The sequence below is a fragment of the Macaca fascicularis genome, chromosome 2 (genome assembly GCF_037993035.2).
Source record: "Macaca fascicularis isolate 582-1 chromosome 2, T2T-MFA8v1.1".
NCBI classification, from domain to species: Eukaryota; Metazoa; Chordata; class Mammalia; order Primates; family Cercopithecidae; genus Macaca; species Macaca fascicularis.
The window spans coordinates 160254371-160267796 of record NC_088376.1 but is presented as its reverse complement, the minus strand read 5'-3'; the positions used below and the strand labels follow the sequence as shown (position 1 = coordinate 160267796).

General features: G+C 52.1%; 1 protein-coding gene across 12 annotated transcripts in view; it reads right to left on the bottom strand.

Moving 5' to 3' along the window:
• The window catches only part of SEMA5B (semaphorin 5B), a 120730-nt gene that overhangs the window by 82462 nt on the left and 24842 nt on the right, over nucleotides 1-13426 (bottom strand). For 4 of the 12 annotated variants that reach the window (XM_065539135.2, XM_065539133.2, XM_074033297.1 and 1 more), the window contains exon 1: nucleotides 2518-2973. The exons of the other annotated variants lie outside the window; for them this stretch is intronic. The gene's annotated coding sequence lies outside the window, so the exon portion shown is untranslated. Of the gene's footprint in view, nucleotides 1-2517; nucleotides 2974-13426 lie in introns of those variants that run through there. 12 annotated transcript variants of the gene reach the window in all.

Sequence of the window (13426 nt, the reverse complement as noted above, 5' to 3'; positions counted from 1 at the left end):
TGGGGACAAGTTTCTGCACAGTCAATGGGAGACATGGAAAGAAGGGCAGCGCCTTTTTTCCTACACAGGAGGCAATACTTCCTACACAGAAGGATTTTGCCCTTGGCCAAATACTTGGCCATGTTGAGACCCAGTCTTATGGGGCCAAAGGCCACATGAGGGCCCAAGGAGAGGATGTAGCAGCAGCAGCAGGGTTCACCTGAACCAGTGGTTCTCACCAAGGAGTAACTTTGCCTGCCTGGGAGGAGACAAGGGCGCTCCTGAGCTGTCTTCTCTACCTGCCCCCCAAACTCACTGTCAGGTAAGAGAAGGACTCGAGGGCTTCACAATATACGACATACATGTACACACATGCACACACACAACCACACTGCCACCTGTTCACATCATAGGTTCTGGAATGTCTCCTTCACGGAGCCCTCCTGGACCGATGAAGAACAGGACCCCTGTGACCCCACAGGGATTCTGATAACAAGAAACTCAAGAGGCTCTTCTCCTCTGCTTACTCTTCCTCAGAATTATTTTGCCTTTAGGATGAGACTTAATCCAAGCAAGGTACAGAATCCTCTCAATTGATTTATTTCATTATTGGTGCAGAACATGATGTCTGTCTCACTCAACAGCTCCCCAGGGCAGGGCTCACCTCCATATCATTCACATTCAGTACAGGACCCAGAATGCTGCCAGCAAGTGTATGTGTAAATATATGCACACGCGTGTGTATGCTCACACATGCTCTGGATGCTACGCCCATCCTGGCCTTGATGGCACTTTTAGCTTTTGAGCAGGAGTCAAGAAGGAACAGTGGTACCCCACAGTGGGATTTTCCTTCCCAGATTTCACACTGCACAGATGGAGGACCCAAACCAGTAGCCGAGACTCACCACCGCATTTCCACTAGAAAGAGCTGGAGGTTGGTGGAGGCTGGGAGAAGTGATTCTCCAGTCAGGATTGGGTGAGAACGTGAGCAAGATCACACACAAGCCCAGAACCCAAGCCTTTGCACTCTTAGGCCAGACATGGTTACACTTCACTTGGCTAGGATGAGACCGAGTCTCAGGGGACCAAAGGCCACATGGGGGCCCAAGGAGAAGATGTAGCAGCAGCAGTGTTCACCTGAACCAGTAGTTCTCAGCCAGGAGCAATTTTGCCCTTGAGGGACCTTTGGCAATGTCTGGAGGCATTTGGGGCTGTCACAAGTGAAGGTGCTACTGGCATCTCACAGTTGGAAGCCAGGGAAGCTGCCAAACTTCCTACAAGGCATAGGACACTCCCCTTCTGCCCCACCAAGAATTATCCATCTGCAATTTTCAATGTGCTGCTGTTGAGAAACCTTGACCTAAACACTGCTGCACCCTCTATGCCGTGATTACTGAGTGAGTTGTAAGAAGGAAAATCTCAGATGAGTCAGAATCATGGTCCTTCAGCCCTGCCTTAGATTTCAGACAAGCTCCAAAGGATTGGAGTATACTGGGTGGGGGTGGGGCGCACCACAGAGTTTTCCCACACACAACCTTCTGGAAAGTTGGAAATGTTCCCAGTGGGACCTCAGAGGTTATCTTGTCAAAACATACTCATCGTAGGAAACTTAGGGAGATATAAGCAAAGACCATACTATCACAAAGGAGAGAAAACACAATCGCAGGCATGTTAGGAATTCCAGGAAGATGGGCATCCCTGTGATGGCAAAACAGATCGCTGAGAACCCGTTATGGATACGGGAAGCATGTGGCGACCTCCTAGGCCTCCTTATTCCCAGACGCAGCCCAAGCTGAAAACAAAACTGTAACCACCAAGGGGAAGGGTTTTAATGGATAGGCAGGGATCCAGGCTATAACAGAGGGTCCCTGGGTTCCCAAGGCTGTGGTTCTCCAGCCTTATGGTGTTTCATTTTGCGCACATTCAAAGCGGGGACCCACCACTGTTTGCAAAGAAAAAAAGAGTTCCCGTGTCCTTTCTTGGCAGCGCTGATAGCAAAGTGACTCTGAGAAGCCCAGCAGCCCACGGGTCAGGGACTCCAGGGCAAAAGCAGAAGGATCACAGAGACTTTTCAATGGCTTTGGGAAGAAGATGTCAGCATGGGAGGAGGCCACATGGCCAGGGAAAGGAAAGGGCAGATCTCACTCTGCGATCTATGCGCTTTACCTAGCAGGGGTTAAACAGTAAGAGTACAAGTGAAAGCCTGGAGCACCTGTGGGTGTGGGGCATTTCGGAGACACCATCCATCCACATGCTCTCAGACACATCTCTACCCAACCAGGAGAGGGAAGAAGTAGGAGAAACTTCTTCCAGGGTCTCCTGACTCCCGAGAAAAACACCTGCAGCCCCAGCTCCCTGATGCCCCACCTCCTCACCCCCTATTGGCCCTGCTCCCTAGATCTCCCACCCCATCCAGCTGGCATGAGGTGAGGCAAACTAACGTCTAGTCTCTGAAAATACACCGTCAGAGCTGGTCCACTGTGACTCACTTGGGTACATCCAGCGAGCGCAGAAAGGGACACCCGTCCAAGTACTCACCCGTAGCAGCTCAGCTGCGGGCACCGTGCAGGGAAATCAGACAGCAGGCAGGAGAAGCAGTCCCGGGAAGCCAGCACCATCAGCCTGCTGTCTGCCAGAGCCTGGGCAGCAGCTGGGCTCTGGGCTCTCCCACTCCTCGCCCCCAGCGACAGAGGTCAGGACTTCAGCCCACGCCTGGGAGCAGACCTGAGGCCACAGGCACTCCGGTTCCAGATCCCTGAAAGGGGCTCTGGGCTTCCTGGGGCTGATGAGTTCTCAGTCCAGGAGAGCCGGGACTGCTGCTACTGTTCACGGGGAGAAACCAACATTTCCTGTAGAGTCCACCCAGGCCACTGTGCTCAGGTGAGGTCAGCAAGAAAACCTGACGAGCAGCTCCAGGCGGCTTGGTCTGGCCCCGGGAAAGCAGGACACAACGCGGCAGCCTGCCCCCGAGCAGCTCCGATTGTCCCTCGCACTGCTGAGCCTCACTCCCAGCGCCAGACAAAAGCGCTGGAAGCAGCTCGCAGCCCGGCTGTGACACACCAATCACCAGCGCCAGACTGTCCTCCCAGCTGGCCAAGCCCTGGCCACCCCACAAGGGCTGGCTTCCTCTCCCGTGTTTCCTCAAAGCTGCCTGAGGATGGTTTAGGATGATTTATCCTTGTGGAGTGGATTATTCGTCCCAACTTTGGCTGGACCAGAGAGCAGTGGTGTAATGCCCTGGCTTAGAGAGTGAGAGAGGGAGGAAGAGAGAGTGTGTGTGTAAGAGTGTGTGAGAGACCGTATGTGTGCATGTGAGCAAGAGAGGAGGGTGAGAAGCAGTGCGTGCATCTTCCCAGAGCATCTCTCTGTCCCTCTCTAATTTCATCCAATCCCTCTTTCCTCCTGGATTTGGAGACGGGGGATGGGCAGTGAGAGACACAGATTCCAGAAGAGGCAGGAGACACCATCCCTTCCTCCCCGCCCCCTTGCCACCCGCTCTGAGAGGGTGATAATGCCACCCCTCCCGCTCCTGCCACCCCCACAGCTGCTGCTGTCAGCAGTCAGCTCCCCCTGCCGAATACTCTCGGGGAACAACTTTGGAAGAAGAAGCATTTCACCAAATAGTCAGCGGCATCGCCCCTCCTTTTCCCAGCCCAGGTCCTTTTATGCTCCCATATTGGTCATTGTCCTCCCCTCCTCAAGCCCACCTGTCCCCACGCCCATTGTCCATAAGCCTCAGAAGCCTCTCCCCACCCGCCCATCTCAGAGCTATATCGTCTTCACCAGGCTTCCTGTGGGTCCTGGGCTGGGAGGACAGCAAGCCCTTCTGGAGTGTGCCACCAGCCCGGCGCCACTACAGCCTGACTTCCTCAACCTTCCCTCCTCTGTGCTGCCCACCAAGACACCCCACAGATAACAGGATGAGTGGTAACTCCAGGCTGCCTGCACAATTCATTTGGAGGGAAGCCAGGACTGCAGAGAGTGTAGTGGGGAATAGAGGATATTCCACAGCCTCTCATCTCTCCCTCTCCTGTAAGATTAGCCACCTGTAGGGCGGAACACCTCTCTGTTTCACATCTTGGCTACCACAGAGGAGGCCAGGACCCCATCTATGGCTTTCATATTTACCTCTTGCTTTGCAAACAATTATGGTGGTTCTCAACGAGTGCAGAAGTGATTACTCTTTCTTGACCTGTGAAAGCAGGGAGGCCCCTGCCTCTCCTTCCTACATTTTCCTGCCATGGTGGGTGTGTGCTGATGGGTCTGTAGGGAGAAATGGGGAACGAGGTAAACAGAGTGAGGGATTTGGCGCTGGGAGGAGCTCTTTGGAGACACAGCACCACAGGCTGTGCCACCCTCGTCCTAAGGGTAATTGGCTTGACCATGCGAGGTGACCGCCCAGGCAGCTCGCTGTTGTGGTTGACTGCCTTGGCTTAGGGGTTAGGCAGGACCAGAAGTGTAAATTTATCAACTGTGTGACCTTGAGCAAGCTGCTAAATCTCTGAGACTCGGTTTCCCTATATGATAAGTGGGAATATTAATATCTATTTCATAGGGCTGTTGTGAGAATCAAATGGGATGAAATGGGTACAATGCTGCCCACAATGCCTGGCCCTCAGAGATGCTGGATCCTTTATTTCTTCTTCTACGGAATCCTGGGAAATGGAGGTGGTGGTTCTTGCACTGGGAAGGAGGCCCCCAGGTGAGCTGCTTAAAGGGGAAGGGCCGGCTGGAAGGAGCTGAGAGGGGTGTTTAGCAGGAGGAAAGCCGGGGATTGTAAACCCAGAAAGGAGAGGCGGAGGGGCAACATGTCAGGTTGGAAAAGCAAGTCCAGCCAAGGAGGCGGAACGTAACCCAGGACAAGCCAAGCTGGGGACCAGGACTGTGGCCAGGGCTGGAGGGACCCTGTGAGAAGCAGGGCATCGGGTGGTGGGGGTGGAGAGAGCTGCTTGCCTGGGAAAAATGTTAGTCTGGGGTTTTCTGGAACAGAACCCAGGGACCATGGCAGAGGGCGGCTGGGTCAGCAACAACCATCAGAATCCCAAATGGACAAATGGAGGCCTGAGTAGAACAGGACAAGCTTCTCCAGAGACCAAAAGGGAAGAAGAGGCAATGGCCTATGCTCTACCAGAAAACCCTTGATAACGACCAACAGCCCCCCGGGATGACAGGGTGTCCATAGCCCAAGCATCGGCGCCTAGAGACAGGTTCTAGGCAGAAGAAGCTGTAATCATGGGTCAGCCACAGGTCTCGATTCATACCTGAAAACAGCTGGCCTGGGCCACACATGGTTTACATTCTGAAGCCCCCTCTAGCATAGCTAAAGCTGAGAGGACACAGCACCCAAGCTTGAGAGCGGGGCATGCGGTTCAAAAGAGGGGATGGCCGTGAATGCTCAGACCAGCACCTCAAATGAGACAGCCCAGTATCATGGGGAGATCATGGCTGGGGAGGCAGGAGGCTTGGGTTCTAGTCCCTATTCTGCCAACAGTTGGCTGGGCTGCTGGTCTTCCCTGGCCCACTGTATCTTCCTCTTTGAAATGAGACCAGATTTGTGGTCTTCAAACTGCTTACTTTTCAGCAGCAGAACCCATTCTCATCACTCTGAGCCTCCATTTCTCATTATTAAAGTGAAATCTTATCTAGAATATCTGTATATATCCAGATCAGACAGAAGCAGAGCTACGTTGATGGGTCAAGGGCTGGAGCCTGGCTGCCAGCCTCCTTCAGCAGCTCTTAAGGTAACTTGGAGGTGCTCTAGAGCTCCTCAGAACACAGCCTGAGATCACAGCACTAGTCTGAGGGCCTTTCCCCTCTCTGACTCCAGGGCTTTTCATCCCCACGGAACACTGAGTAGACACCAACTTGGATGGGTGCCAGCTGGAGGGCGAAGCCTAAGAGGGTCCCAAGGGAGGGGGCAGCTCTCCCCTAACACACACACTCAGCATCTACGGGGGTTGCAGGTCCCACAGCAGAGGCTGCTGAAGGTGGGAGCTGGCCTCGGTGGCTACGGGTGGCAGAAGGGAGGCCGTCTGGGCCCCGGGATCCGGGTGACAAATGTACTACACAGCAAGGCCAGATGGACGTCCCTGCCTTTGGCACCACGGCTGCTCCAGGAAACACTGGGCTGCCTTTCATACTCTGGATCATCGCAGACTCCCTCTCTCCCCAGCTCAGCCAAATCATAAATCTAGCCTGCCAGGGGAGCTGGCTGCCCTGACCCCGGCCCCATGCTTCCCCGCCTTGGCCTCGCACATGCCAAGATCCAGGCACGAGCAGTGGAAGGAGGGACTGTGGGGCTGGGCCCACGTGGACTGAGAGCACTGTCTTGGTTTGGGGCTTTCCAGAATGTTCTTCGGCCATATTTTTCTCTTTTTGTCTTTCTAGCCTTCCTGTTCAAGATTCTGTCAAAGGCTTTCTTTTATAACCGTGCACCCCTCACACCAGCCTCCTCAGCCCTTCAAGAGTTTAAGTCTGACAGAAATTGGGATGTTCCGTGAGGCCCCGGAGCCCAAGACTGCCCTGTCCTTGCCCTGGGCCTCTGGGAAGGAAGCCAGAGTAGCATTCGACCTGTCCAGTCCCCACGAAGAATGTTCTTGCACAGGCAAAGATCCCTCAGCTAGAGACGCAGGGAGCCCCTGGATTCTGTCTCCTGGAGGGGGCGCAAACGGCCTCACCAAGGGAGGATTGGTTCCCTCCCTGGTCCACCTGTGGGTTCTTTACTTGCCACTCCCACCGGCTGTCCTATGTCCACACCCAAGGAAAGGGAAGCCCCGAAAATGCTCTCTCCTGTTGCCCTGGCTCCACCTTCGCTACCTCCTTTCTTGCTTTTTTTCTCGTGAATTCAACATATCACTTTGTGTGGCACTTATGGTTTGTGAACTGCCCTTTCCCCCTTCGCAACAGTGCAGTGGGCACTGCCATCTCCTCTTCGGGTGTGGAAGCCGAGGCTCAGAGTGTCTGACCAGATCCAGGTCACAGACTTCACCACGGCCAGGCAGAGACTCGAACACCTGTGTTCTGTGGGTTGCTCACTTTCTCATGGCTTTCTTCACCTCCCCCTCTCCTCAGCCTCCTTCAGTTTCCTCTCCTCCCCTCTAGCTCCTCCTCTTCTCTCCTTTCTTTCTGGCATCTCCTCTCAATCCCTCCTCTGCCTCTCCCCAGAAGATTTTCTCTCCTCCAGACCCACCTGAGGTCAGAGCTGATGGGGACCTTACCCCATCCCCTGGTTCACAGGCCAGGAGACTGAGGCCACGTTACCTGGCTGGTCCCCAGACCTCTCCCCTCCCCATCTCCACCAGGGCATGTTGGTGGCTGTGGGAGGCCAAGAGGGGTAATGGATTTCTTAAGTCATCCTGATTTTATTACTTGAAGCATTTCTAGGGCAGGACCCAGACGAATACTCGCTCCCTCCCTCCCTTCCCTCCTCCCTCCCTCTGCAGCAAAGATGCTGCATCTCTGCATAATGCCTGCGCCCTGTTTCACTCAGAAGGGAAAGGTCAAGGTCTGTGTCTCTGCAGCCAAAGTTACCAGCAGCCAGAGTCTTTGAGGGAAGTTCATCGGCCTGAGGCCTCTACCCCCAGGCCAGGAGACCCTGCCCCTGCCCCACACCACCCAGAGTGGGCCTCTCTCGTCACTGGGTCTTGTTATAGTTTGTCTCCTTGGGACAGAGATACCCCAGTCTCTAGGTATCACCCCTTCTCTTCCTCACGCCTCCACTTTAGGACATTCCCAGCTTGATGCAACCTCAGGCGGCAAACACTGCCTGACGACTGCCATGGAGAGCTTGGTGACAGTGACGTACCTGGCTGAGCCGGCTCCCAGGAGCAAGGCCACAGCCTGTCAAGACACTGAGAAGCCTCACAGGAGCCTCCCTTGGGGCCTTCTTACCACAGACCAGGCATCCCCACCTCGTATACCAACCTGATCTTTCCTTCTCCCAGGGCCCATCCACAAAGCCAAGGCCCAGGGAGCCTTGGCAAACCCTCTGGGAGTGCTCTGAACAGCAAGACCCATTTCACTCCGGGGTCGGCCACTCACAGCAGCCCGCAGAGGTTGGCCCACAGACTGGAGGAGCTAGTCGAGTAGAGCAGAAAGGATGGGGCTTTGATATCAAGAAGCCTGGCTGAATCCTGATCTGTCACTTATCAGCTCCCTGACCTTGGGCCAGTCACCACTCTGAGCCTCCTTTTCTCATCTGTTAAATGGGAAAGATAAAAGTTCCAGGCTTATCCATTTCACCAGGTGTGAGAGGATTCCACAAGGCGAAGCAGGTGAACATGTTCTGGAAATGGACGGAAGCCTGGGTCAGTGTTACCCAGGTCTGCAGAGCTGTCAGTATTCCACTCCACCCCACAAAGCTCCAGACCTACCCTGCTAGTCCACCCATTTGGCTGTAGGATAGTCAGCTAGCTACCCAGCTTCCCCTGAGGTGTGACTTCGTCCCTGACTCCTGGCCTCCTTTAGTCTCCAAGTAGGAGCCTAGAGTTCTTTGTTCCCTCTTCCCAGGGGCTCCGCTCAGTGAAAAGGCACTCCAAGTCTCATCTTCTCAACTCATTGCAAGAAGTAGAGAGATTTACTGCTGAGGCCTTCATTACCACTTAATTGTGTTCCCACTAAACTCTCATTCATTAGCCACTCTAAAGCTGTCAGCACAATTAAACAGACTTATTGACTTACAGACTTTGAGGGTGGGAAGACAACTTCAGCAAGTCCAATCTGTCCAACCCTTTCATGTTAGAAATGAGGAAAATGAGGGCAAGAGATGGTAGTTGACTCAACCAAGGTCACACAGCAGCTAGTGATGGAGTCGGAGTTAGAAACCCAGGCCGTACAGTTCCGGCCCGGAGGCCCCCCTTCCCATTACACCACATTCCTAAGGGAAGGCAATGCCACCTCTCATCTTCCATCATCTTTCATTTCCCAAAGCAGCTATTTAGAATTGAGGCGTGTCCCCAGCTGGAAGAAAATATAAATGTAGAATTTTAAGTAGATTAAAAAAAAAACTCACCAAAGATAATGACATCTGTACCTGAGGCAAATGGTGACCAGCTGTAAACACGAATGAGCCTCTACCTCCTGGAGCTGAGGGCAGCGAGGACCCTCCCTTCTCCCTTCCCCTCCCCAGGGAGGAGCAGTCATACAGACAGGACCAATGGAGCCGCAGGCTGGCTCCACGAAGACCGCCAGCATCTGGTTCCATGCAGATACTCGGTCCCAACTGGACATCCTGTAGCACAGTCTCTGAAGTGGGACCCAAGAATCTACACAGGCTAAAACAGGTTCTAAGGAAGAAAACACCGAACATCCACAACAGCTATGGGGACACAGAGAAAAAGACAGCCACAAAAATAGACTCCTAATAAAAGGAACAGGCCGGGCACGGTGGCTCACGCCTGTAATCCCAGCACTTTGGGAGGCTGAGGCAGGTGAATCGCGAGGTCAAGAGATGGAGACAATCCTGGCTAACATGGTGAAACCCTGTCTCTACTAAAAATACAAAAATTAGCTGGCCGTGGTGGCGCAGGCCTGTAGTCCCAGCAGGTGGTTGAGGCAGGAGAATCGCTTGAACCCGGGAGGCAGAGGTTGCAGTGAGCCATGATTGCATCACTGCACTCCAGCCTAGGTGACAGAGTGAGACTCTGTCTCAAAAAAAAAAAAGGGGGGGGGGAACAAAGGAGCAGCCCTCCTGAAGGACAGAATAAGGCAAGGGCAGGAGGGAGGAGCTGGACTGGGAAGGAATGGGGCAAGGGGAGCAGGTCCTAGAGGTGGCGAAGGTGCAAACCCTGAGCCAAGGTTCTCAGTCATGATGGCCATGGCCCAGTCGTCAGGAGGCAAGCGCCAGGACAACAGTTTCAACCTGAGGCCAAAGGGGTGGCCGTGGAGGCCAGGCAGGAAGAGGCTATAAAGGGCATCATAACAGCAAATGGCTCTCTGGCATTTGGCACGCACCTGGCACTGTCCAGAGTGCTTTAGGTGTATTCATAAATCTAACCCTATCTAAGCTCTGTGAAGTGGGGTCACTGTCATCACCCCATGGTGCAGGTGAGGAGACAGAGGCTAGGGAACTAAAGTAACAGGGCCAATAGGTGGCAGAGCAGGAACTCAAACCCAGGGACTCAAACCTACTGTGACTCCAACACACTGCCATTGTAGAAGACTAAAGCTGGAACTCCAGCCTGGGGTGCACAGTGCTTCTTAACAGGGGAGCCCATGGCATTTTTTGAGGGATGCACCTTCCTGGTGAGCTGCAAGGATTTAGCATCCCTGGCCACCAAATGACAATAGGATACCCCAGTCACCTGAATACCCAAAACAGCCCCGTACTTTCAGACACCTGCGTACGTGGTGGTAGTCGACCCACTCCAGGTGGAGAACCACCTGAGGCAAGAAATAAGGATGAAGTGGGAGCACACACTGAATCCCAGAGGCTTGGCCTCGCCCTGCAAGGGACTGTGCTAGACAGGGAGCTGGTTGATCCCCAGGAGGCAGCCCTGGGAGGAGCAGGACGGATTTCGTATCCAAGTGTCCCCCAGAGCTCAAGGTACTGGGCCCCAGCAGGATGTGACGCGGGGTAGGGGGTGATGCTGGAGAAGAAGGAAAGGCAGTGGGAAGAGACCATAAACTCAGACAGCCAAGGCTTGAAGGGAAATCTCAGGGGAGTCTGAATGTGGGGATGACCTCGGCATCCCCACCCTCTCTCACACAGTGGGTGGCAGCCACCAGCCACAGCTCAGCCTCTGTGGGGTGAGCTTTTCTGCAGAGGCTTGGGAAGCAGCAGGAGTATCATGGAGAAAAAGAAAAATAAGTCCAAGAACCATAGATTTTGGAGAAGGAACTACCCCCACCCTGACTCCCTCCGTTTTTTTTTAAACCTTAGCTGGTGGCAGCAGAAAATTCACAAAGAGCTGCAGTCATCGGGGCAGTGGAGGAATCTTCAAACCTTTTTCCCTTCATACTCAATACATCCGCGCCACTCTATCCAACTCTTCTCTTCCTACTTCTCTCCCCTTCGTAATTCCCAGTGACCGAAACTCCAGAATGTATTTATAATGTACTGAAGAATGCATTTATAATGTACTGAATGTACATTTATCATTTACATTTATAATGTACTGAAGAATGCATTTAGACAACATGAGCTAAGTTCATACCCATTCATGCCCTTAAAAGCCCAGGCCTGGTGACATCTGCATTCAACCTCACAGCAGGCAGCCAGGCAAGGTACTTAGTGGCAGGAGGAGCGAGCACAGGGAATCCATAAAGCAAAAAGAAGAGGTGATGACATTCCTCAGGCACTTATTGGGTAACAAACTCCTTTGATAACTCCAAATTCTACACAATAAGGTGCATGCTGGGCACTGCTCATTCCTCCAAAAGCAATGTAAAACACAGTCCTTGCCCTCCGGGAGACAAGATACACATGCAATGCCATTTTTGAAACAATGTCAAAATAAGTGTTCTCCGCAACAATTTCTATAGGTGTTTTGAAGTGAAAGAGAATTCAGCTAGTCAACCAAGGCACAAGAATCAGAATAGGCTGTGCATCCCAGCATGTCGAGAGGCCTCAGTGGCACAAGGATGAGGAAACCCAAGTGCCAGAAAACACAAATGGGTGAAACCCATGGGGTAATGGGGAGAGAGCAAGGGAAGAGGCGTTGGGAGGGCGTCATTCTCGGAGCCCTGTGCTGGTGTCAGGTGGACAGGCATCACGGATGGGGTATGCAGGGGGAGCTCAACTTTCACTATTCCATTAACCCAGTGCATTGCATTCCGAAGGAGCCTGTCAGTCTTGATAGACACAGGAGAATGCGTGCATTCCCTCAGAAGCAAACCTACTCAGTGTCCCGCTCCCAAATGCTTTTGTGTGGATAATCACCGTTCTAAGTAAGAGACACTTCAAGTTTCCCAGTTCATTTTCTTGCTGCAAAGCTTGCAAGAGCAGCAGACGGATGCAAACTCCTGCTTCTCTTCTACTGGTGAAAACAACCCAATTTGAAGAATAAGCACCAATTAACTAAGTGGGAAGCTCAAGCTGTGAATCCTGAAGAGCTGTAACCTGACAGCAAATTGCAGTTCTTTGGAGGGAGCGGTGGGAGGCAGGGGCAGCCTCCAGTCAAAGTAGCCTCCTGAAGCCCCGACCGGCAGACATTGATCATTATAAGTCATTCACGTCTCAGCAAACAGTGGGACACTTGTTTAGGAGAAATATTAAAAGAGGGGTTCCTTTTTGAGCACAGGGTTATTTATTCTCAAAGAAAATGCTTTGGATGCCATTTCCAAATTAAATTTGTTAAGAACTAGCCAGAAAATTAAACTTCGCGTAAACACACAGTCCTTTAGTTTTCTTATCTGTAAAACGGTGATGACCCCAGACATACTTATTTCCAGAGATAAGGATGAGGTGGTGCTTTGTAACCCGGAAAGCACTACAAAAACAATTACTAGCATCCATAGTGTGTCATATGTCTATCATCCTAGTGAGTGTGACAGGTAAAATCAACAAGCAGGTACAGTTACCTCCAAGAAGGGGAAAGCACGCTGCAGTCACCTGCAGATGGCTGAGTTCAAGTCAATTTAAGTTTTTTGAATGTCCAGTAAGTGCACGGCACTGCAAAAAGTACTGAGGACACAAAAGTGAATGAGAAGCAGCCACTACCCACCAGGAAAATCTCATAAAGAAATAAGCCTACTTCCAAATCAAAACATAAAACCACCTTCAGAGAAACAGAAACACAGTAACAAAGTGCTCCCACTAAAGCCTCAGGCTTCCCCTTGCACCCACACACTATTAGCTCATCCACTCAGTATTTACCATTGGCATGCTTTTAGTTCAAGTAACCCAAAACTCAATTCAATTCAAAGAGGCTTAAACCAAAGAAAATAGAATAATTCACATGAGAGGAGCTTTAGAGATAATAAAAACCATGCAGTTCAGGTTCTTTCCATCTCTCCACTCTGCCAGCCGCTAAAATTCCACATCCTGCCATTCTCCATCCTCAGGAGGCCTCTCCCCAAAGAAAGTTCTTGAAGTTTGCCAGGTGTGGTGGCTCACGCCTGTAATCCCAGCACTTTGGGAGGCCGAGGCAGGCAAATAATGAAGTCAGGAGTTCGAGACGAGCCTGGCTAACATGGTGAAACCCCATCTCTACTAAAAATACAAAAAATTAGCCAGGCGTAGTGGCAGGTGCCTGTAATCCCAGCTATTCAGGAGACCGGCAGGAGAACTGCATGAACTTTGGAGGCGGAGGTTGCAGTGAGCTGAGATTGCGCCACTGCACTCCAGGCTGGACGACAGACTGAGACTCCGTCTCAAAAAAAAAAAAAAAGAAAGAAAGAAAGTTCTTGAAGTTATAATTCAGCTGCCAAGAACAATCAGGGCAGCCTTCCTTGTTTAGCATCTACCTAGAGAATAACTTCTGGTGGCTTTCTATTGACAAACAGGAAG